Source organism: Ranitomeya imitator, chromosome 1 (genome assembly GCF_032444005.1).
Source record: "Ranitomeya imitator isolate aRanImi1 chromosome 1, aRanImi1.pri, whole genome shotgun sequence".
Lineage (NCBI taxonomy): Eukaryota > Metazoa > Chordata > Amphibia > Anura > Dendrobatidae > Ranitomeya > Ranitomeya imitator.
This window is the reverse complement of record NC_091282.1, coordinates 1,200,823,643-1,200,848,184: the sequence shown is the minus strand read 5'-3', so window position 1 is coordinate 1,200,848,184 and position 24,542 is coordinate 1,200,823,643. Positions and strand designations below refer to the sequence as shown.

Below are 24,542 nucleotides of genomic sequence, written 5' to 3'. Positions count from 1 at the left end.
TTTTTTTGTGACATATTGTACTTCATGTTAGTGGTAACATTTCTTCGATATTACTTGCGATTATTTATGAAAAAAACGGAAATATGGCGAAAATTTTTAAAATTTTGCAATTTTCAAACTTTGTATTTTTATGCCCTTAAATCACAGAGATATGTCACGAAAAATAGTTAATAAATAACATTTCCCATATGTCTACTTTACATCAGCACAATTTTGGACACAAATTTTTTTTTGTTAGGGAGTTATAAGGGTTAAAAGTTGACCAGCAATTTCTCATTTTTACAACACCATTTTTTTTTAGGGACCACATCACATTTGAAGTCATTTTGAGGGGTCTATATGATAGAAAATAATGAAGTGTGACACCATTCTAAAAACTACACCCCTCAAGGTTCTCAAAACCACATTCAAGAAGTTTATTAACCCTTTACGTGCTTCACAGGAACTGAAACAATGTGGAAGGAAAAAATGAACATTTAACTTTTTTTTGCAAACATCTTAATTCAGAACCATTTTTTTTTATTTTCACAAGTGTAAAAACAGAAATGTAACCATAAATTTTGTTGGGCAATTTCTCCTGAGTACGCCAATACCCCATATGTGAGGGTAAACCACTGTTTGGGCGCACCGCAGAGCTTGGAAGAGAAGGAGCGCCGTTTCACTTTTTCAATGTAGAATTGGCTGGAATTGAGATCGGACGCCATGTCACGTTTAGAGAGCCCCTGATGTGCCTAAACAGTGGAAACTCCCCACAAGTGACACCATTTTGGAAACTAGACCCCCCAAGGAACTTATCTAGATGTGTGGTGAGAACTTTGAATGCCCAAGTGCTTCACAGAAGTTTAGAATGCAGAGTCATGAAAATAAAAAATATTTTTTTTTCCACAAAAAAGATTTTGTAGCCCCCAAGTTTTTATTTTCACAAGGGTAAGAGGAGAAATTGGACCCCAAAAGTTGTCCAATTTATCCCGAGTACGATGATGCCCCATATATGGGGGTAACCCACTGTTTGGGCGCACGGCAGAGCTCAGAAGGGAGGGAGCACCATTTGACTTTTTGAGCGCAAAATTGGCTGTCGTGTTTGGAGACCCCCTGATGTAACTAAACAGTGGAAACTCCCCAATTCTAGCTCCAACCCTAACCCCAACACACCCCTAACCCTAATCCCAACCTGATCCATAATCCTAATCACTAACCCTAACGATAATCACAACCCTTACCCCAAAACAACCCTAATGTCAACCCTAACCATAACCCTAATCAAAACCCTAAATCCAACACACCCCTAATCCTAATCTCAACCCTAACCTCAAACCTAACCCTAATCCCAATACACCCCTAATCACAACCCTAACCTTAACCCTAATCCCAAACCTAACCCTAATCCCAAGCGTAACCCTAATGCCAACCCTAACCCTAATACCAACCCTAATCCAAACCCTAACCCTAATCCCAACTCTAACCCTAACTTTAGCCACAACCCTAACCCTAGCCCTAAGTTTAGCCCCAACCCTAGCCCTAAGGCTACTTTCACACTTGCATTTGGCATCCGTCGCAATCCGTCGTTTTGGACAAAAAACGGATCCTGCAAATGTGCCCGCAGGATGCGTTTTTTGCCCATAGACTTGTATTGCCGACGGATCGCGACGGATGGCCACACGTCGCATCCGTCGTGCACTGGATCAGTTGTGTTTTGGTGGACCGTCGGCACAAAAAACGTTCAATGTAACGTTTTTTTGTACGTCGCGTCTGCCATTTCTGACCGCGCATGCGTGGCCGTAACTCCGCCCCCCTCCTCCCCAGGACATAGATTGGGCAGCGGATGGGTTGAAAAACTACATCCGCTGCCCACGTTGTGCACAATTTTCAAAACGTGCGTCGGTATGTCGGGCCGACGCATTGCGACGGCCCCGTACCGACGTAAGTGTGAAAGAACCCTAACCCTAAATTTAGCCCCAACCCTAACCCTAAATTTAGCCCCAACCCTAACCCTAACCCTAATCTTAGCCCTAACCCTAACTCTAGCCCTAACCCTAGCCCTAACCCTAATTTTAGCCCCAACTGCTCTTCTCCGGCCGGCAGATGGCGACAGACGCGCCCGCCATTTTCTGTTCCCATGAAGACACCGGCGGCCAGGAGGAGCAGCAGGAGGACCCAGGGACACCGGTAAGTATAATAGGGTCCCCGTATCCCCCTATTTCTCTGTCCTCTGATGTGCGATCACATCAGAGGACAGAGAATTACACTTTGCTTTTTTTTTTTTTTTTGCGGTCGCCGGTAAACAGTTAATTACCGGCGATCGCAAAACAGGGGTCGCTAAAACCGACCCCGATCATGTTCTTTGGGGTCTCGGCTACCCCCGGCAGCCGAGACCCCAAAGATCCTCCGGAAAAAGATGGCGGCGCCCATCGGGAGCCACGAGGAGCACCGGGGGAGACAGGTAAGTATCTGGGGGTTATTGGGGACCCCATTTCTCTGTCCTCTGATGTGCAATCACATCGAAGGACAGAGAAATTAAAAGAGAAATCGCGTTTTGTTTTTTTTTTTGCAATCGCCGGTAAACAGTTAATTACTGGTGATCGCAAAAGCGGGGTCGGTAAAAAAAACCCGAATCATGTTATCTGGGGTCTCGGCTACCCCCAGCAGCCGAGACCCCGGAGAAAATCCGACTCTGGGGGGCGCTATTTACTTTTTCCACAGCGCCGTTAATTAACGGCGCTGTGGTTTAAGTACCCTTAGCGGCCGCCGTTAAAAGGCATATCGGCGGTCGTTAAGGGGTTAAAACATAGAACCTCAGAGAACCACTGCTGTGTGCCGCTGCTGGGTCTGAAATGCCGAGAGGACGCCGGGTGCAAGTCAGAACATCGCATATCCAGCAAAAAAAGATAAAAGAAAGTGCACTCACCGATCCTTCAAAATTATTTGCCTTTAATCAGAACATGTGCAGGAAACTTACAGGAGAACATGGAATAACGGACGACGGCCGTTTCGTGCGGCTGCACTTCTACAGGTCCGAATCAGTAACTAACCAAGTAACCTTGATTACAACTGGGTGACGCACCCTAATAGTGGAGGAGAACCTCAGCAGATGACCGCGCTGTTACTGAAGATAATCTCTATATAAAGACCAATATTCATATTACCGCCATATGGTCAGTGGTAGATACCAGTCCTACAGAACATGTAAGAGATCACGGCACAGTTACAGATAATGACTTACCGCTGACGTTCTTTCTGATGGAATCGTTCACTTTTCCCGCCTTTTCCATCTGGCCCAGACCGACAGGACAACTTCCTCCAGCTACAACTCGTCTGAAGAGAATACAACAAAAACACATTTCACTTCTCATATTCCAATCCCATCACCATCTACTCCCAACCTGCACAAACTCCTCATCCTACTGATACCCCAATACTGAGCCTCTGCTGCCGTATGTGTCCCTATTACTGCCCCTGATACCCCAATACTGAGCCACTGCTGCCGTATGTGTCCCTATTACTGCCCCTGATACCCCAATACTGAGCCGCTGCTGCCGTATGTGTCCCTATTACTGCACCTGATACCCCAATACTGAGCCGCTGCTGCCGTATGTGTCCCTATTACTGCCCCTGATACCCCAATACTGAGCCGCTGCTGCCGTATGTGTCCCTATTACTGCACCTGATACCCCAATACTGAGCCGCTGCTGCCGTATGTGTCCCTATTACTGCACCTGATACCCCAATACTGAGCCACTGCTGCCGTATGTGTCCCTATTACTGCCCCTGATACCCCAATACTGAGCCGCTGCTGCCGTATGTGTCCCTATTACTGCACCTGATACCCCAATACTGAGCCGCTGCTGCCGTATGTGTCCCTATTACCACACCTGATACCCCAATACTGAGCCCCTGCTGCCATATGTGTCCCTATTACTGCACCTGATACCCCAATACTGAGCCGCTGCCGTATGTGTCCCTATTACTGCACCTGATACCCCAATACTGAGCCGCTGCTGCCGTATGTGACCTTATTACTGCACCTGATACCCCAATACTGAGCCGCTGCTGCCGTATGTGTCCCTATTACTGCACCTGATACCCCAATACTGAGCCGCTGCTGCCGTATGTGTCCCTATTACTACTCCTGATACCCCAATACTGAGCCGCTGCTGCCGTATGTGTCCCTATTACTGCACCTGATACCCCAATACTGAGCCGCTGCTGCCGTATGTGTCCCTATTACTGACCCTGATACCCCAATACTGAGCCGCTGCTGCCGTATGTGACCCTATTACTGCACCTGATACCCCAATACTGAGCCACTGCTGCCGTATGTGTCCCTATTACTGCACCTGATACCCCAATACTGAGCCGCTGCTGTCGTATGTGTCCCTATTACTGCACCTGATACCCCAATACTGAGCCGCTGCTGCCGTATGTGTCCCTATTACTGCACCTGATACCCCAATAATGAGCCGCTGCTGCCGTATGTGACCCTATTACTGCACCTGATACCCCAATACTGAGCCACTGCTGCCGTATGTGTCCCTATTACTGCACCTGATACCCAAATACTGAGCCGCTGCTGCCGAATGTGTCCCTATTACTGCACGTGATACTCCAATACTGAGCCGCTGCTGCCGTATGTGTCCCTATAACTGCCCCTGATACCCCAATACTGAGCCTCTGCTGCCGTATGTGTCCCTATTACTGCACCTGATACCCCAATACTGAGCCGCTGCTGCCGTATGTGTCCCTATTACTGCACCTGATACCCCAATACTGAGCCGCTGCTGCCATATGTGTCCCTATTACTGTCCCTGATACCCCAATACTGAGCCGCTGCTGCCGTATGTGTCCCTATTACTGCACCTGATACCCCAATACTGAGCCGCTGCTCTCGTATGTGTCCCTATTACTGCACCTGATACCCCAATATTGAGCCACTGCTGCCGTATGTGTCCCTATTACTGCACCTGATACCCCAATACTGAGCCACTGCTGCCGTATGTGTCCCTATTACGGCACCTGATACCCCAATACTGAGCCGCTGCTGCCGTATGTGTCCCTATTACTGCACCTTATACCCCAATACTGAGCCGCTGCTGCCGTATGTGTCCCTATTACTGCACCTGATACCCCAATATTGAGCCGCTGCTGCCGTATGTGTCCCTATTACTGTCCCTGATACCCCAATACTGAGCCGCTGCTGCCGGTTGTGTCCCTGTTATTGCACCTGATACCCCAATACTGAGCCACTTATGCCGAATGTGTCCCTATTACTGCACCTGATACCCCAATACTGAGCCACTGCTGCCGTATGTGTCCCTATTACTGCACCTGATACCCCAATACCGAGCCGCTGCTGCGGTATGTGTCCCTATTACTGCACCTGATACCCCAATACTGAGCCGCTGCTGCTGTATGTGTCCATATTACTGCCCCTGATACCCCAATACTGAGCCGCTGCTGCCGTATGTGTCCCTATTACTGCACCTGATACCCCAATACCGAGCCGCTGCTGCCATATGTGTCCCTATTACTGCACCTGATACCCCAATACTGAGCCGCTGCTGCCGTATGTGACCCCATTACTGCCCCTGATACCTCAATACTGAGCCGCTGCTGCCGTATGTGTCCCTATTACTGCATCTGATACCCCAATACTGAGCCGCTGCTGCCGTATGTGACCCCATTACTGCACCTGATACCCCGATACTGAGCCGCTGCTGCCATATTTGTCCCTATTACTGCACCTGATACCTCAATAGTGAGCCGCTGCTGCCGTATGTGTCCCTATTACTGCACCTGATACCCCAATATTGAGCCGCTGCTGCCGTATGTGTCCCTATTACTGTCCCTGATACCCCAATACTGAGCCGCTGCTGCCGGTTGTGTCCCTGTTATTGCACCTGATACCCCAATACTGAGCCACTTATGCCGAATGTGTCCCTATTACTGCACCTGATACCCCAATACTGAGCCACTGCTGCCGTATGTGTCCCTATTACTGCACCTGATACCCCAATACCGAGCCGCTGCTGCGGTATGTGTCCCTATTACTGCACCTGATACCCCAATACTGAGCCGCTGCTGCTGTATGTGTCCATATTACTGCCCCTGATACCCCAATACTGAGCCGCTGCTGCCGTATGTGTCCCTATTACTGCACCTGATACCCCAATACCGAGCCGCTGCTGCCATATGTGTCCCTATTACTGCACCTGATACCCCAATACTGAGCCGCTGCTGCCGTATGTGACCCCATTACTGCCCCTGATACCTCAATACTGAGCCGCTGCTGCCGTATGTGTCCCTATTACTGCATCTGATACCCCAATACTGAGCCGCTGCTGCCGTATGTGACCCTATTACTGCACCTGATACCCCGATACTGAGCCGCTGCTGCCGTATTTGTCCCTATTACTGCACCTGATACCTCAATAGTGAGCCGCTGCTGCCGTATGTGTCCCTATTACTGCACCTGATACCTCAATAGTGAGCCCCTGCTGCCGTATGTGTCCCTATTACTGCACCTGATACCCCAATATTGAGCCTCTGCTGCCGTATGTGTCCCTATTACTGCCCCTGATACCCCAATACTGAGCCACTGCTGCCGCATGTGTCCCTATTACTGCACCTCCTGTGCGGTTCTCTGTGCCTTCCAGATGGTAAAACAACCCTCTATAATACAGTAATGCTGGGTGCAAGTGCCCTAGAAAACACTGCCCAAATTTTGCCCCCTACAAAGTAATATTGTCCTGTGTGCCCCTTTGACAGTCACAGTAACCTGAAGGTTTCCCTATAACAATATGTGCCCACTTTACATTTAATAATGTCCCAAGTCTCCCCCCTGTACAGCTCCTCTATACACAGTATGATGCCCCCTCACTGTATATATACTGACCTCTTAGTATCCCCCAAACTTGATGGCTCCAACACTAATCTCCACACTGTATGATGGCCCCCTAGATAGCCTCCATATAGAATAATGCACCAGATAGTTCTCTATTGTATAATGCACTCCCCATAGGCTTCCATATAGTATAATGCACTCCCCATAGACAGACTCTATATAGTATAACTAGCTATTGAACCCGTTCTACGCCCGGGTGGCGAGCATTTATATTGGTATATGGTCTCCATCCTGGTATGCTGCTCCATCCTGCGTCCCCATCCTGTCATGTGCTGCACCCATCCTGCGTCCCCATCCTGTCATGTGCTGCTCCATCCTGCGTCCCCATCCTGTCATGTGCTGCACCCATCCTGCGTCCCCATCCTGTCATGTGCTGCACCCATCCTGCGCCCCCATCCTGTCATGTGCTGCACCCATCCTGCGTCCCCATCCTGTCATGTGCTGCACCCATCCTGCGTCCCCATCCTGTCATGTGCTGCACCCATCCTGCGCCCCCATCCTGTCATGTGCTGCACCCATCCTGCGTCCCCATCCTGGTATGTGCTGCACCCATCCTGCGTCCCCATCCTGCGTCCCCATCCTGCGTTCCTATCCTGTCATGTGCTGCACCCATCCTGCGTCCCCATCCTGTCATGTGCTGCACCCATCCTGCGTCCCCATCCTGTCATGTGCTGCACCCATCCTGCGCCCCCATCCTGTCATGTGCTGCACTCATCCTGCGTCCCCATCCTGTGTCCCCTTCCTGTCATGTGCTGCACCCATCCTGCGTCCCCATCCGGGTATGTGCTGCACCCATCCTGCGTCCCCATCCTGCATCCCCATCCTGTCATGTGCTGCACCCATCCTGCGCCCCCATCCTGTCATGTGCTGCACCCATCCTGCGCCCCCATCCTGTCATGTGCTGCACCCATCCTGCGTCCCCATCCTGTCATGTGCTGCACCCATCCTGCGCCCCCATCCTGTCATGTGCTGCACCCATCCTGCGTCCCCATCCTGGTATGTGCTGCACCCATCCTGCGTCCCCATCCTGTCATGTGCTGCACCCATCCTGCGTCCCCATCCTGTCATGTGCTGCACCCATCCTGCGTCCCCATCCTGTCATGTGCTGCACCCATCCTGCGCCCCCATCCTGTCATGTGCTGCACCCATCCTGCGTCCCCATCCTGTCATGTGCTGCACCCATCCTGCATCCCCATCCTGGTATGTGCTGCACCCATCCTGCGTCCCCATCCTGTCATGTGCTGCACCCATCCTGCGTCCCCATCCTGGTATGTGCTGCACCCATCTTGCGTCCCCATCCTGTCATGTGCTGCACCCATCCTGCGTCCCCATCCTGTCATGTGCTGCACCCATCCTGCGTCCCCATCCTGGTATGTGCTGCACCCATCCTGCGTCCCCATCCTGCGTCCCCATTCTGGTATGTGCTGCACCCATTCTGCGTCCCCATCCTGTCATGTGCTGCACCCATCCTGCGTCCCCATCCTGGTATGTGCTGCACCCATCCTGCGTCCCCATCCTGCGTCCCCATCCTGGTATGTGCTGCAACCATCCTGCGTCCCCATCCTGCGTCCCCATCCTGGTATGTGCTGCACCCATCCTGCGTCCCCATCCTGTCATGTGCTGTACCCATCCTGCGTCCCCATCCTGGTATGTGCTGCAACTATCCTGCGTCCCCATCCTGAGTCCCCATCCTGGTATGTGCTGCACCCATCCTGCATCCCCATCCTGTCATGTGCTGCACCCATCCTGCGTCCCCATCCTGTCATGTGCTGCACCCATCCTGCGTCCCCATCCTGTCATGTGCTGCACCCATCCTGCGTCACCATCCTGGTATGTGCTGCACCCATCCTGCGTCCCCATCCTGTCATGTGCTGCACCAATCCTGCATCCCCATCCTGTCATGTGCTGCACCCATCCTGCGTCCCCATCCTGGTATGTGCTGCACCCATCCTGCTCCCCATCCTGCGTCCCCATCCTGGTATGTGCTGCACCCATCCTGCGTCCCCATCCTGTCAGGTGCTGCACCCATCCTGCGTCCCCATCCTGTGTCCCCATCCTGTCATGTGCTGCACCCATCCTGCGTCCCCATCCTGCGTCCCCATCCTGGTATGTGCTGCACCCATCCTGCGTCCCCATCCTGCGTCCCCATCCTGGTATGTGCTGCAACCATCCTGCGTCCCCATCCTGATATGTGCTGCACCCATCCTGCGTCCCCATCCTGTCATGTGCTGCACCCATCCTGTGTCCCCATCCTGGTATGTGCTGCACCCATCCTGCGTCCCCATCCTGCGTCCCCATCCTGGTATGTGCTGCAACCATCCTGCGTCCCCATCCTGCGTCCTCATCCTGGTATGTGCTGCAACCATCCTGCGTCCCCATCCTGCGTCCCCATCCTGGTATGTGCTGCACCCATCCTGTGTCCCCATCCTGTCATGTTCTGCACCCATCCTGCATCCCCATCCTGTCATGTGCTGCACCCATCCTGCGTGCCCATCCTGGTATGTGCTGCACCCATCCTGCGTCCCCATCCTGGTATATGCTGCACCCATCCTGCGTCCCCATCCTGTCAGGTGCTGCACCCATCCTGCATCCCCATCCTGCGTCCCCATCCTGTCATGTGCTGCACCCATCCTGCGTCCCCATCCTGCGTCCCCATCTTGGTATGTGCTGCACCCATCCTGCGTCCCCATCCTGGTATGTGCTGCACCCATCCTGCGTCCCCATCCTGCGTCCCCATCATGGTATGTGCTGCAACCATCCTGCATCCCCATCATGGTATGTGCTGCACCCATCCTGCGTCCCCATCCTGTCATGTGCTGCACCCATCCTGCGTCCCCATCCTGGTATGTGCTGCACCCATCCTGCGTCTCCATCCTGCGTCCCCATCCTGGTATGTGCTGCAACCATCCTGCGTCCCCATCCTGCGTCCTCATCCTGGTATGTGCTGCAACCATCCTGCGTCCCCATCCTGCGTCCCCATCCTGGTATGTGCTGCACCCATCCTGCGTCCCCATCCTGTCATGTGCTGCACCCATCCTGCATCCCCATCCTGTCATGTGCTGCACCCATCCTGCGTCCCCATCCTGGTATGTGCTGCACCCATCCTGCGTCCCCATCCTGTCAGGTGCTGCACCCATCCTGCGTCCCCATCCTGCGTCCCCTGTTGTGAATTCTGTGGCAGAGCTCCCTCCTGTGGTCACAAGTGGTACTTCGGCTGATTCTCTCTGTGAGCTTCCGTTGGTGGAGGAAAGTGGTACTGCGGCTTCTGAGTTTCCTTCCTCAGGTGATGTGGTGAAGTCGTTAGGTGCTGCTCTATTTAACTCCACCTAGTGCTTTGATCCTGGCCTCCAGTCAATGTTCTAGTATTGGACCTGTTTCCTCCTGGATCGTTCCTGTGGCCTGCTGCTCTGCATAGCTAAGCTCTGCTTTGCTATTTTGTTTGCTGTTTTTTTTGTCCAGCTTGTCTATTTGTTTTTTTCTGCTTGCTGGAAGCTCTGGGACGCAGAGGATGTACCTCCGTGCCGTTAGTTCGGTACGGAGGGTCTTTTTGCCCCCTTTGCGTGGTTTTTGTAGGGTTTTGTGTTGACCGCAAAGTTACCTTTCCTATCCTCGCTCTGTTCAGAAAGTCGGGCCTCACTTTGCTAAATCTATTTCATCTCTACGTTTGTCTTTTCATCTTAACTCACAATCATTATATGTGGGGGCTGCCTTTTCCTTTGGGGTATTTCTCTGAGGCAAGGTAGGCTTATTTTCTATCTTCAGGCTAGCTAGTTTCTCAGGCTGTGCCGAGTTGCATAGGGAGCGTTGGGCGCAATTCACGGCTGCCTCTAGTGTGGTTGGAGAGGATTAGGGATTGCGGTCAGCTGAGTTCCCACGTCTCAGAGCTCGTTCAATGTTTTTGGGTTATTGTCAGGTCACTGTATGTGCTCTGACCTCTATGTCCATTGTGGTACTGAATTACCTTATCATAACAGTACTGGAGGCCGAAAGTACTAATGATTCTCAATAGAGGGAAAAAAGAAGTTCTGAGACCATTTTTTTTCCTCTGCACTGTGTTTTGCCTTTTTTTTCCCCTAGACATTTGGGTGGTTCAGGACACAGGTGTAGCGATGGACATTAAAGGTCTGTCTTCATGTGTGGATCAGCTCACGGCAAGAGTACAAAATATTCAAGACTTTGTGGTTCAGAATTCTTTGTTAGCACCGAGAATTCCTATTCCTGATTTGTTTTTTGGAGATAGAACTAAATTTCTGAGTTTCAAAAATAATTGTAAACTATTTCTAGCTTTGAAACCTCGCTCCTCTGGTGACCCAGTTCAACAAGTTAGGATCATTATTTCTTTTTTACGTGGCGACCCTCAGGACTGGGCATTTTCTCTTGCGTCAGGAGATCCTGCATTAAGTAATATCGATGCGTTTTTCCTGGCTCTCGGATTGCTGTACGATGAACCTAATTCAGTGGATCAGGCAGAGAAAAATTTGCTGGCTCTATGTCAGGGTCAGGATGAGATAGAGGTATATTGTCAGAAATTTAGAAAGTGGTCCGTACTCACTCAATGGAATGAAGGTGCGCTCGCAGCTATTTTCAGAAAGGGTCTCTCTGAAGCCCTTAAGGATGTCATGGTGGGATTTCCCGTTTTGACTTTGTGATTTCGTACCTTCCGGGCTCTAAAAATGTGAAGGCGGATGCTCTGTCTAGGAGTTTTGTGCCTGACTCTCCGGGTTTATCTGAGCCGGCGGGTATCCTCAAAGAGGGAGTAATTGTGTCTGCCATCTCCCCTGATTTGCGGCGGGTGCTGCAAAAATTTCAGGCTAATAAACCTGATCGTTGCCCAGCGGAGAAACTGTTTGTCCCTGATAGGTGGACGAATAAAGTTATCTCTGAGGTTCTTTGTTCGGTGTTGGCTGGTCATCCTGGAATCTTTGGTACCAGAGAGTTAGTGGCTAGATCCTTTTGGTGGCCATCTCTGTCGCGGGATGTGCGTTCTTTTGTGCAGTCCTGTGGGATTTGTGCTCGGGCTAAGCCCTGCTGTTCTCGTGCCAGTGGGTTGCTTTTGCCCTTGCCGGTCCCGAAGAGGCCTTGGACACATATCTCTATGGATTTTATTTAAGATCTTCCCATCTCTCAAAAGATGTCAGTCATTTGGGTGGTCTGTGATCGCTTCTCTAAGATGGTCCATTTGGTACCCTTGTCTAAATTACCTTCCTCCTCTGATTTGGTGCCATTGTTCTTCCAGCATGTGGTTCGTTTACATGGCATTCCAGAGAATATCGTTTCTGACAGAGGTTCCCAGTTTGTTTCGAGGTTTTGGCGAGCCTTTTGTGGTAGGATGGGCATTGACTTGTCTTTTTCCTCGGGTTTCCATCCTCAGACTAATGGCCAGACCGAAAGAACCAATCAGACCTTGGAAACATATCTGAGATGCTTTGTTTCTGCTGATCAGGATGACTGGGTGTCCTTTTTGCCTTTGGCTGAGTTCGCCCTTAATAATCGGGCCAGCTCGGCTACCTTGGTTTCGCCGTTTTTCTGCAACTCTGGGTTCCATCCTCGTTTCTCTTCAGGGCAGGTTGAGTCTTTGGACTGTCCTGGTGTGGATACTGTGGTGGACAGGTTGCAGCAGATTTGGACTCATGTAGTGGACAATTTGACCTTGTCCCAGGAGAAGGCTCAACGTTTCGCTAATCGCAGACGCTGTGTGGGTCCCCGACTTCGTGTTGGGGATTTGGTTTGGTTATCTTCTCGTCATATTGCTATGAAGGTTTCCTCTCCTAAGTTTAAACCTCGTTTCATTGGTCCGTATAGGATTTCTGAGGTTCTTAATCCTGTGTCTTTTCGTCTGACCCTTCCAGATTCTTTTTCCATACATAACGTATTCCATAGGTCATTGTTGCAGAGATACGTGGCACCTATGGTTCCATCTGTTGATCCTCCTGCCCCGGTTTTGGTGGAGGGGGAGTTGGAGTATATTGTGGAGAAGATTTTGGATTCTCGTGTTTCAAGACGGAAACTCCAGTATCTGGTTAAGTGGAAGGGTTATGCTCAGGAAGATAATTCCTGGGTCTTTGCCTCTGATGTCCATGCTCCCGATCTTGTTCGTGCCTTTCATATGGCTCATCCTGGTCGTCCTGGGGGCTCTGGTGATGGTTCGGTGACCCCTCCTCAAGGGGGGGGTACTGTTGTGAATTCTGTGGCAGAGCTCCTTCCTGTGGTCACAAGTGGTACTTCGGCTGATTCTCTCTGTGAGCTTCCGTTGGTGGAGGAAAGTGGTACTGCGGCTTCTGAGTTTCCTTCCTCAGGTGATGTGGTGAAGTCGTTAGGTGCTGCTCTATTTAACTCCACCTAGTGCTTTGATCCTGGCCTCCAGTCAATGTTCTAGTATTCCTGTGGCCTGCTGCTCTGCATAGCTAAGTTCTGCTTTGCTATTTTGTTTGCTGTTTTTTTCTGTTCAGCTTGTCTATTTGTTTTTTCCTGCTTGCTGGAAGCTCTGGGACGCAGAGGGTGTACCTCCGTGCCGTTAGTTCGGTACGGAGGGTCTTTTTGCCCCCTTTGCGTGGTTTTTGTAGGGTTTTGTGTTGACCGCAAAGTTACCTTTCCTATCCTCGCTCTGTTCAGAAAGTCGGGCCTCACTTTGCTAAATCTATTTCATCTCTACGTTTGTCTTTTCATCTTAACTCACAGTCATTATATGTGGGGGCTGCCTTTTCCTTTGGGGTATTTCTCTGAGGCAAGGTAGGCTTATTTTCTATCTTCAGGCTAGCTAGTTTCTCAGGCTGTGCCGAGTTGCATAGGGAGCATTAGGCGCAATCCACGGCTGCCTCTAGTGTGGTTGGAGAGGATTAGGGATTGCAGTCAGCAGAGTTCCCACGTCTCAGAGCTCGTTCAATGTTTTTGGGTTATTGTCAGGTCACTGTATGTGCTCTGACCTCTATGTCCATTGTGGTACTGAATTACCTTATCATAATAGTCCCCATCCTGTCATGTGCTGCACCCATCCTGCGTCCCCATCCTGCGTCCCCATCTTGGTATGTGCTGCACCCATCCTGCGTCCCCATCCTGGTATGTGCTGCACCCATCCTGCGTGCCTATCCTGCGTCCCCATCCTGGTATGTGCTGCAACCATCCTGCGTCCCCATCCTGGTATGTGCTGCACCCATCCTGCGTCCCCATCCTGTCATGTGCTGCACCCATCCTGCGTCCCCATCCTGGTATGTGCTGCACCCATCCTGCGTCCCCATCCTGCGTCCCCATCCTGGTATGTGCTGCAACCATCCTGCGTCCCCATCCTGCGTCCTCATCCTGGTATGTGCTGCAACCATCCTGCGTCCCCATCCTGCGTCCCCATCCTGGTATGTGCTGCAACCATCCTGCGTCCCCATCCTGTCATGTGCTACACCCATCCGGGGGCCTGAGCAGGCGGGGACACCGGCGCGCTGTGGGGGTCAGGTGCCGGTATCGCCGCCAGCTCAGGTTCCCCAGCACTTACTATACTCACCTGTCTGTCCCGTTCCAGCGCTGCGCGCCGCCATCTTCCCGGTCTCCTGGCTGTGACTGTTCAGTCAGAGGGCGGCGCTGGCGCGCATTAAGCGCGTCATCGCGCCCTCTGAACTGAAGGTCACAGGCCGAAGACCGTGAAGATGGCGGCGCTCAGCGGTGGAACGCAGGACAGGTGAATATAGGCGATACTCACCCTCCTGGCGGTCCCTGCTTCTCTTTTAGAGATCGCGGTGTGCGTTCAGTGTGAACGCATACCGCGATCTCCCGGGAGCGTCACTCTGTGAGGCCCAGACTGCGCCGGCGCTTGCGCTTGCGCAGTCTATAAAGGCTTCGGACAGAGTGACGCTCCCAGCGTTATATTATAGATGCACTCTCCATAGGTAAACTCTATATTGTATAATGCACTCCACTAAGGCAGACTCTATAGTATAATATACCCTCATAGTTGGACTCTATAGTATAATGAGTTTGTATGTTCTCTCCGTGTTTGCGTGGGTTTCCTCCGGGCACTCCGGTTTCCTCCCACATTCCAAAGACATACTGATAGGGAATCTAGATTGTGAGCCCCATTGGGGACAGCGATGATAATGTGTGCAAAACTGTAAAGCGCTGCGGAATATGTTAGCGCTATATAAAAATAAAGATTATTATTATTATTATAATGCACTCCCAATAGGCAGATTCTTTATAATATAATGCACCCCCATAGGCAGGCTATATATTGTATAATGCATCCCCCATATGCAGACTATATTGTATAATGCACTCCCCATATGCAGACTCTATATAGTATAATGCAGATTGTATTTACAGTAGTATAATGCATCCCCCGTATGCAGACTCTATATTGTATAATGCACTCCCCATAGGCAAACTCTATGAATGGGGGGTGGGGTAGGGGTAACGGGACGGGGTGGGTGAAGGGGGAATGGAACGGGGTAGGTGAGGGGGGAATGGGATTGTGGGGGATGAGACGGAAATGGGGCAGGAGAAGGGAATGGGATGGGGGAGGAGGGAATGGGATAGGGGTGGGATGGGACGGTGTGTGTGAGGGGAGGAATGGGATGGGGTAGGTGAGGGGGGCAATGGGATGGTGGGGAATGAGACGGATGGGGCAGGAGAAGAGAATGGGATGGGGAGGAGGGAATGGGAGGGTGAGGGGGAAATAGGAAGGGGTGGGTGAGGGGAGGAATGGGATGGGGTAGGTGAGGGGGGCAATGGGTTGGTGGAAAATGGGACGGGATGGGGCAGGAGAAGGGAATGGGATGGGGAGGAGGGAATGGGAGGGTGAGGATAAATAGGACAGGGTGGGTGAGGGGGAAATAGGACAGGGTGGGTGAGGGGGGAATGGGACGGGATGGGTGATGGGGTAACGGGACAGGGTGGGTGAGGGGGAAATGGGATGGAGTTGGTGAAGGGGGGTGGGGTAGGGGTAATGGGTCGGGGTGGGTGAAGGGGGAATAGTACGGGGTAGGTGAGGAGGGAATGGGATGGTGGGGAATGGGACGGGGCAGGAGAAGGGAATGGGACAGTGTGTGAGGGGGAAATGGGACAGGGTGGGTGAGGGGGAATGGGACGGGGTGGTTGAGGGGGGGAACAGGACAGTGTGGGTGAGGGGGGGAACGGGACAGGGTGGGTGAGGGGGGAACGGGACAGGGTGGGTGAGGGGGGGAACGGGACAGGGTGGGTGAGGGGGGGAACGGGACAGGGTGGGTGAGGGGGGAACGGGACAGGGTGGGTGAGGGGGGGAACAGGACAGGGTGGGTGAGGGGGGAACGGGACAGGGTGGGTGAGGGGGGGAACGGGACAGGGTGGGTGAGGGGGGGAACGGGACAGGGTGGGTGAGGGGGGGAACGGGACAGGGTGGGTGAGGGGGGAACGGGACAGGGTGGGTGAGGGGGGAACGGGACAGGGTGGGTGAGGGGGGGAACGGGACAGGGTGGGTGAGGGGGGGAACGGGACAGGGTGGGTGAGGGGGGGAACGGGACGTGGTGGGTGAGGGGGGAACGGGACGGGGTGGGTGAGGGGGGAACGGGACGGGGTGGGTGAGGGGGGAACGGGACGGGGTGGGTGAGGGGGGAACGGGACGGGGTGGGTGAGGGGGAACGGGACGGGGTGGTTGAGGGGGGGAACGGGACGGGGTGGGTGAGGGGGGGAACGGGACGGGGTGGGTGAGGGGGGGAACGGGACGGGGTGGGTGAGGGGGGGAACGGGACGGGGTGGGTGAGGGGGGGAACGGGACGGGGTGGGTGAGGGGGTAACGGGACAAGGTGGGTGAGGGGGGAACGGGACAGGGTGGGTGAGGGGGGGAACGGATCGGGGTGGGTGAGGGGGGGAACGGATCGGGGTGGGTGAGGGGGGGAACGGATCGGGGTGGGTGAGGGGGGGAACGGATCGGGGTGGGTGAGGGGGGGAACGGATCGGGGTGGGTGAGGGGGGGAACGGATCGGGGTGGGTGAGGGGGGGAACGGATCGGGGTGGGTGAGGGGGGGAACGGATCGGGGTGGGTGAGGGGGGGAACGGATCGGGGTGGGTGAGGGGGGGAACGGATCGGGGTGGGTGAGGGGGGGAACGGATCGGGGTGGGTGAGGGGGGGAACGGATCGGGGTGGGTGAGGGGGGGAACGGATCGGGGTGGGTGAGGGGGGAACGGGACGGGGTGGGTGAGGGGGGGAACGGGACGGGGTTGGTGAGGGGGGAACGGGACGGGGTTGGTGAGGGGGGGAACGGGACGGGGTGGGTGAGGGGGGAACGGGACGGGGTGGGTGAGGGGGGAACGGGACGGGGTGGGTGAGGGGGGAACGGGACGGGGTGGGTGAGGAGGGGAACGGGGCGGGGTGGGTGGGTGGTGAATGGGACGGGGTGGGTGAGGGGGGAATAGGACGGGTGTGTGAGGGGGGAATGGGATGGGGCAGGAGAAGGGAATGGGGAGGAGGGAATGGGATGGGTTGGGGTAGGGGGGATGGGACGGGGTGGGTGAGGGGAGAAATGGGATGGTGGGGAATGGGACGGGGTGGGGCAGGAGAAGGGAATGGGATGGGGAGGAGGGAATGGGAGGGTGAGGGGGAATGGGACAGGGTGGGTGAGGGGGGAATGGGACGGGGTGGGTGAGGGGGGGAATGGGACGGGGTGAGTGAGGGGGGGAATGGGACGGGGTGGGTGAGGGGGGAATGGGTCGGGGTTGGTGAGGGTTGAATGGGACAGGGTGGGTGAGGGGGGAATGGGACAGGGTGGGTGAGGGGGGGAATGGGAAGGGGTGGGTGAGGGGGGGAATGGGACGGGGTGGGTGAGGGGGGGAATGGGACGTGGTGGGTGAGGGGGGAATGGGTCGGGGTGGGTGAGGGGGGAATGGGACGGGGTGGGTGAGGGGGGAATGGGACGGGGTGGGTGAGGGGGGAATGGGACGGGGTGGGTGAGGGGGGAATGGGTCGGGGTGGGTGAGGGGGGAATGGGACGGGGTGGGTGAGGGGGGAATGGGTCGGGGTGGGTGAGGGGGGAATGGGTCGGGGTGGGTGAGGGGGGAATGGGTCGGGGTGGGTGAGGGGGGGAATGGGTCGGGGTGGGTGAGGGGGGGAATGGGTCGGGGTGGGTGAGGGGGGGAATGGGTCGGGGTGGGTGAGGGGGGGAATGGGTCGGGGTGGGTGAGGGGGGGAATGGGTCGGGGTGGGTGAGGGGGGGAATGGGTCGGGGTGGGTGAGGGGGGGAATGGGTCGGGGTGGGTGAGGGGGGGAATGGGACAAGGTGAGACAAGGTGGGTGAGGGGAGGAATAGGACGGGGTGTGTGATTGGGTAATGGGATGGGGCAGAAGGGAATGGGACGGGGTGGGTGAGGGGGGAATGGGTCGGGGTGGGTGAGGGGGGAATGGGTCGGGGTGGGTGAGGGGGGAATGGGACGGGGTGGGTGAGGGGGGAATGGGTCGGGTGGGTGAGGGGGGAATGGGTCGGGTGGGTGAGGGGGGAATGGGACGGGGTGGGTGAGGGGGGAATGGGTCGGGGTGGGTGAGGGGGGAATGGGTCGGGGTGGGTGAGGGGGGGAATGGGTCGGGGTGGGTGAGGGGGGGAATGGGTCGGGGTGGGTGAGGGGGGAATGGGTCGGGTGGGTGAGGGGGGAATGGGTCGGGTGGGTGAGGGGGGAATGGGACGGGGTGGGTGAGGGGGGAATGGGTCGGGGTGGGTGAGGGGGGAATGGGTCGGGGTGGGTGAGGGGGGAATGGGTCGGGGTGGGTGAGGGGGGAATGGGTCGGGGTGGGTGAGGGGGGGAATGGGTCGGGGTGGGTGAGGGGGGGAATGGGTCGGGGTGGGTGAGGGGGGAATGGGTCGGGGTGGGTGAGGGGGGGAATGGGTCGGGGTGGGTGAGGGGGGGAATGGGTCGGGGTGGGTGAGGGGGGGAATGGGTCGGGGTGGGTAAGGGGGGGAATGGGACAAGGTGAGACAAGGTGGGTGAGGGGAGGAATAGGACGGGGTGTGTGATTGGGTATTGGGATGGGGCAGGAGAAGGGAATGGGACGGGGTGGGTGATTTTCTCTGATGAAGCCCTTTAATACTGTTTCGAAGGATTCTACTTCTGGAAGGATGATTGTCTGGAGAAGGTGAGCGCTGCCTTCAGTCCGGTGTCCGGTATTGTTTTTTTTTTATCACTTCTACACTTTTTTTTTTAAATAAAAGGTGTCACACGGACCTTAACACAATTAAAGCTACAACCGATCACCACCAATAACCAGTTCTATTGACAGAAGAATTAATACGTTTCTGCTCAGATTACGCCAATGAAGACTATTTTTTCTGCTATTTCTTTGGTAGTAAAAAAAAATGCAGAAAAACACGTAACTTTGGAAAGACCTCAGCGGCTGCCCCCGGAAGAGACAGAAATTGCTGTTTTTTACACTGTCCCCCCACTTGGATTGTTTTCTCCCTTTTCAGCACATTCTATTTCCAAAATGAATGACGTCATTCTGCACTACAGCTCGTCCCGCAGGAAACAACTTGTCCTGAGGCGAACACTGAAAAAGGAATGGAGGAAAAATGTGAAACATGGCTTCAAGGGGTTAATGACCACGTGACACCAGCTGATTTTGCTTGCACTGCTTTGCCCTGTGACTTCACAGCGTTGTGGGCAGTGATTACTTCGCGACAGTACAGTTCTCTGACCGTAAAGTGCTTTTTTGCCTCAGCTGTAAATATCAGCCCTGTTGTCAAGGGATGACGTCACTATAGAAATAGCGCCCTCTGACCGAGCAGCACGCATGCGCTGATTTCTACGCTCGCTCCCGAGTCAGCGCCGCGCCTACGTCAGCAGAAACGCTTTCCTGACCTCTGATTGGTGGGTTCGTATTTGCGTCATGACATGTTCACCCTCCCTGGCTTCTGATTGGTCACATTCCGCGAATTGTCGAAATTCAAACAGACTCTGCAGCAGCGCGGTGTACGGCGGAGGAGAGCGAGACGTGGGGTTAAATAGCGGCACCGGGCGACGCGGCAGGTAATGTGCGCCGGAGAGGACGTGCTGCTGTGAGTGACCGCGGGTGCCGGGGAGGCTGCGGGGCGTTGTGTGAGCGGTACATGGGAAGCGAATGTGCGGCAGCGTTATATAGTGTTAATGCGAGGCCTGTGTCCCCCTATATCACTTCTATGGACGGTGATATCCTGTATTATACCCCAGAGCTGCGCTCACTATTCTGCTGGTGCAGTCACTGTGTACATACATTACTGATCCTGAGTTACATCCTGTATTATACCCCAGAGCTGCACTCACTATTCTGCTGGTGCAGTCACTGTGTACATACATTACATTACTGATCCTGAGTTACATCCTGTATTATACTCCAGAGCTGCACTCACTATTCTGCTGGTGCAGTCACTGTGTACATACATTACATTACTGATCCTGAGTTACATCCTGTATTATACTCCAGAGCTGCACTCACTATTCTGCTGGTGCAGTCACTGTGTACATACATTACATTACTGATCCTGAGTTACCTCCTGTATTATACTCCAGAGCTGCACTCACTATTCTGCTGGTGCAGTCACTGTGTACATACATTACTGATCCTGAGTTACATCCTGTATTATACCCCAGAGCTGCTCTCACTATTCTGCTGGTGCAGTCACTGTGTACATACATTACATTACTGATCCTGAGTTACATCCTGTATTATACCCCAGAGCTGCACTCACTATTCTGCTGGTGCAGTCACTGTGTACATACATTACTGATCCTGAGTTACATCCTGTATTATACCCCAGAGCTGCACTCACTATTCTGCTGGTGTAGTCACTGTGTACATACATTACATTACTGATCCTGAGTTACCTCCTGTATTATACTCCAGAGCTGCACTCACTATTCTGCTGGTGCAGTCACTGTGTACATACATTACTGATCCTGAGTTACATCCTGTATTATACCCCAGAGCTGCTCTCACTATTCTGCTGGTGCAGTCACTGTGTACATACATTACATTACTGATCCTGAGTTACCTCCTGTATTATACTCCAGAGCTGCACTCACTATTCTGCTGGTGCAGTCACTGTGTACATACATTACTGATCCTGAGTTACATCCTGTATTATACCCCAGAGCTGCACTCCCTATTCTGCTGGTGCAGTCACTGTGTACATACATTACATTACTGATCCTGAGTTACATCCTGTATTATACTCCAGAGCTGCACTCACTATTCTGCTGGTGTAGTCACTGTGTACATACATTACATTACTGATCCTGAGTTACCTCCTGTATTATACTCCAGAGCTGCACTCACTATTCTGCTGGTGCAGTCACTGTGTACATACATTACTGATCCTGAGTTACATCCTGTATTATACCCCAGAGCTGCTCTCACTATTCTGCTGGTGCAGTCACTGTGTACATACATTACATTACTGATCCTGAGTTACATCCTGTATTATACCCCAGAGCTGCACTCACTATTCTGCTGGTGTAGTCACTGTGTACATACATTACATTACTGATCCTGAGTTACCTCCTGTATTATACTCCAGAGCTGCACTCACTATTCTGCTGGTGCAGTCACTGTGTACATACATTACTGATCCTGAGTTACATCCTGTATTATACCCCAGAGCTGCTCTCACTATTCTGCTGGTGCAGTCACTGTGTACATACATTACATTACTGATCCTGAGGTACATCCTGTATTATACCCCAGAGCTGCTCTCACTATTCTGCTGGTGCAGTCACTGTGTACATACATTACATTACTGATCCTGAGTTACATCCTGTATTATACTCCAGAGCTGCACTCACTATTCTGCTGGTGCAGTCACTGTGTACATACATTACATTACTGATCCTGACTTACATCCTGTATTATACTCCACAGCTGTACTCACTATTCTGCTGGTGCAGTCACTGTGTACATACATTACTGATCCTGAGTTACATCCTGTATTATACTCCAGAGCTGCACTCACTATTCTGCTGGTGCAGTCACTGTGTACATACATTACATTACTGATCCTGAGTTACATCCTGTATTATACCCCAGAGCTGCACTCAGTATTCTGCTGGTGCAGTCACTGTGTACATACATTACATTACTGATCCTGAGTTACATCCTGTATTATACTCCAGAGCTGCACTCACTATTCTGCTGGTGGAGTCACTGTGTACATACATTACATTACTGATCCTGAGTTACATCCTGTATTATACTCCAGAGCTGCACTCACTATTCTGCTGGTGCAGTCACTGTGTACATACATTACATTACTGATCCTGAGTTACATCCTGTATTATACCCCAGAGCTGCACTCACTATTCTGCTGGTGCAGTCACTGTGTACATACATTACATTACTGATCCTGAGTTACCTCCTGTATTATACTCCAGGGCTGCACTCACTATTCTGCTGGTGGAGTCACTGTGTACATACATTACATTACTGATCCTGAGTTACAGTTTGTATTATACCCCAGAGCTGCACTCACTATTCTGCTGGTGGAGTCACTGTGTACATACATTACTGATCCTGAGTTACAGTTTGTATTATACTCCAGAGCTGCACTCACTATTCTGGTGCAGTCACTGTGTACTTACATTACATTACTGATCCTGAGTTACCTCCTGTATTATACCCCAGAGCTGCGCTCACTATTCTGCTGGTGCAATCACTGTGTACATACATTACTGATCCTGAGTTACATCCTGTATTATACCCCAGAGCTGCGCTCACTATTCTGCTGGTGCAGTCACTATTCTGCTGGTGCCGTCACTGTGTACATACATTACATTACTGATCCTGAGTTACATCCTGTATTATACCCCAGAGCTGCACTCACTATTCTGCTGGTGCAGTCACTGTTTACATACATTACATTACTGATCCTGAGTTACATCCTGTATTATACCCCAGAGCTGCACTCACTATTCTGCTGGTGCAGTCACTGTGTACATACATTACATTACTGATCCTGAGTTACAGTTTGTATTATACCCCAGAGCTGCACTCACTATTCTGCTGGTGGAGTCACTGTGTACATACATTACATTACTGATCCTGAGTTACATCCTGTATTATACCCCAGAGCTGCACTCACTATTCTGCTGGTGGAGTCACTGTGTACATACATTACATTACTGATCCTGAGTTACAGTTTGTATTATACTCCAGAGCTGCACTCACTATTCTGGTGCAGTCACTGTGTACTTACATTACATTACTGATCCTGAGTTACCTCCTGTATTATACCCCAGAGCTGCGCTCACTATTCTGCTGGTGCAATCACTGTGTACATACATTACTGATCCTGAGTTACATCCTGTATTATACCCCAGAGCTGCGCTCACTATTCTGCTGGTGCAGTCACTATTCTGCTGGTGCCGTCACTGTGTACATACATTACATTACTGATCCTGAGTTACATCCTGTATTATACTCCAGAGCTGCACTCACTATTCTGCTGGTGCAGTCACTGTGTACTTACATTACATTACTGATCCTGAGTTACCTCCTGTATTATACCCCAGAGCTGCGCTCACTATTCTGCTGGTGCAATCACTGTGTACATACATTACTGATCCTGAGTTACATCCTGTATTATACCCCAGAGCTGCGCTCACTATTCTGCTGGTGCAATCACTGTGTACATACATTACATTACTGATCCAGAGTTACATCCTGTATTATACCCCAGAGCTGCGCTCACTATTCTGCTGGTGCAGTCACTATTCTGCTGGTGCCATCACTGTGTACATACATTACATTACTGATCCTGAGTTACATCCTGTATTATACTCCAGAGCTGCACTCACTATTCTGCTGGTGCAGTCACTGTGTACTTACATTACATTACTGATCCTGAGTTACCTCCTGTATTATACCCCAGAGCTGCGCTCACTATTCTGCTGGTGCAATCACTGTGTACATACATTACATTACTGATCCTGAGTTACATCCTGTATTATACCCCAGAGCTGCGCTCACTATTCTGCTGGTGCAATCACTGTGTACATACATTACTGATCCTGAGTTACATCCTGTATTATACCCCAGAGCTGCGCTCACTATTCTGCTGGTGCAATCACTGTGTACATACATTACATTACTGATCCTGAGTTACATCCTGTATTATACCCCAGAGCTGCACTCACTATTCTGCTGGTGCAGTCAGTGTACATACATTACATTACTGATCCTGAGTTACATCCTGTATTATACCCCAGAGCTGCACTCACTATTCTGCTGGTGCAGTCACTGTGTACATACATTACTGATCCGGAGTTACATCCTGTATTGTACCCCAGAGCTGCACTCACTATTCTGCTGGTGCAGTCACTGTGTACATACATTACATTACTGATCCTGAGTTACATCCTGTATTATACTCCAGAGCTGCGCTCACTATTCTGCTGGTGCAGTCACTGTGTACATACATTACATTACTCATCCTGAGTTACATCCTGTATTATACCCCAGAGCTGCGCTCACTATTCTGCTGGTGCAATCACTGTGTACATACATTACATTACTGATCCAGAGTTACATCCTGTATTATACCCCAGAGCTGCACTCACTATTCTGCTGGTGCAGTCACTGTGTACTTACATTACATTACTGATCCTGAGTTACATCCTGTAATATACCCCAGAGCTGCGCTCACTATTCTGCTGGTGCAATCACTGTGTA

The 24,542-nt window shown here is 52.3% G+C and overlaps 1 protein-coding gene across 1 annotated transcript in view; it reads left to right on the top strand.

Moving 5' to 3' along the window:
* The first annotated feature begins 19,772 nt into the window (after positions 1 to 19,772).
* Positions 19,773 to 24,542, top strand: part of TACC3 (transforming acidic coiled-coil containing protein 3) — a 45,492-nt gene continuing 40,722 nt past the window's right edge. The window contains exon 1 of the mRNA XM_069744895.1: positions 19,773 to 19,870. The gene's annotated coding sequence lies outside the window, so the exon portion shown is untranslated. The remainder of the gene's footprint in view (positions 19,871 to 24,542) is intronic.